The sequence below is a fragment of the Trachymyrmex cornetzi genome, unplaced genomic scaffold (assembly GCF_001594075.2).
Source record: "Trachymyrmex cornetzi isolate Tcor2-1 unplaced genomic scaffold, Tcor1.1 scaffold332, whole genome shotgun sequence".
NCBI classification, from domain to species: domain Eukaryota; kingdom Metazoa; phylum Arthropoda; class Insecta; order Hymenoptera; family Formicidae; genus Trachymyrmex; species Trachymyrmex cornetzi.
Window position 1 is genome coordinate 22,975 of NW_017298026.1, and position 400 is coordinate 23,374.

Here is a 400-nt window from a genome sequence, read left to right on the forward strand (position 1 = left end):
TAAATTTATTGCGAAAAATATTACCTCGGCCGGGACTTGAACCCGGATCTCTTGTAAACCGTACGAGCGTCCTGAGCCATTAGACTACCGAGGCCTTAAATCAGTCTTTTTTTTCGTCAATTTTCGTCAATTTGTAAGGATTCAGACATGAAATTAGCGTTTGTTAGTGATAATAAGTTGAATAAATTTATTAAAGTACATAAGGATGTTCTTCCTAAATTTGACAATAAGAATGTGGTCTATAAACTGTTTTGTAAAGATTGTGATGCGACATATGTGTAGGACAAACATACAGAAAATTATCTACTAGAATATCAGAACATCGGAGACATATAAATTGGAATACTAACAGCCACTCTGTAATTACTGACCATCGTATTGAATTTTCGCATGATTTTGA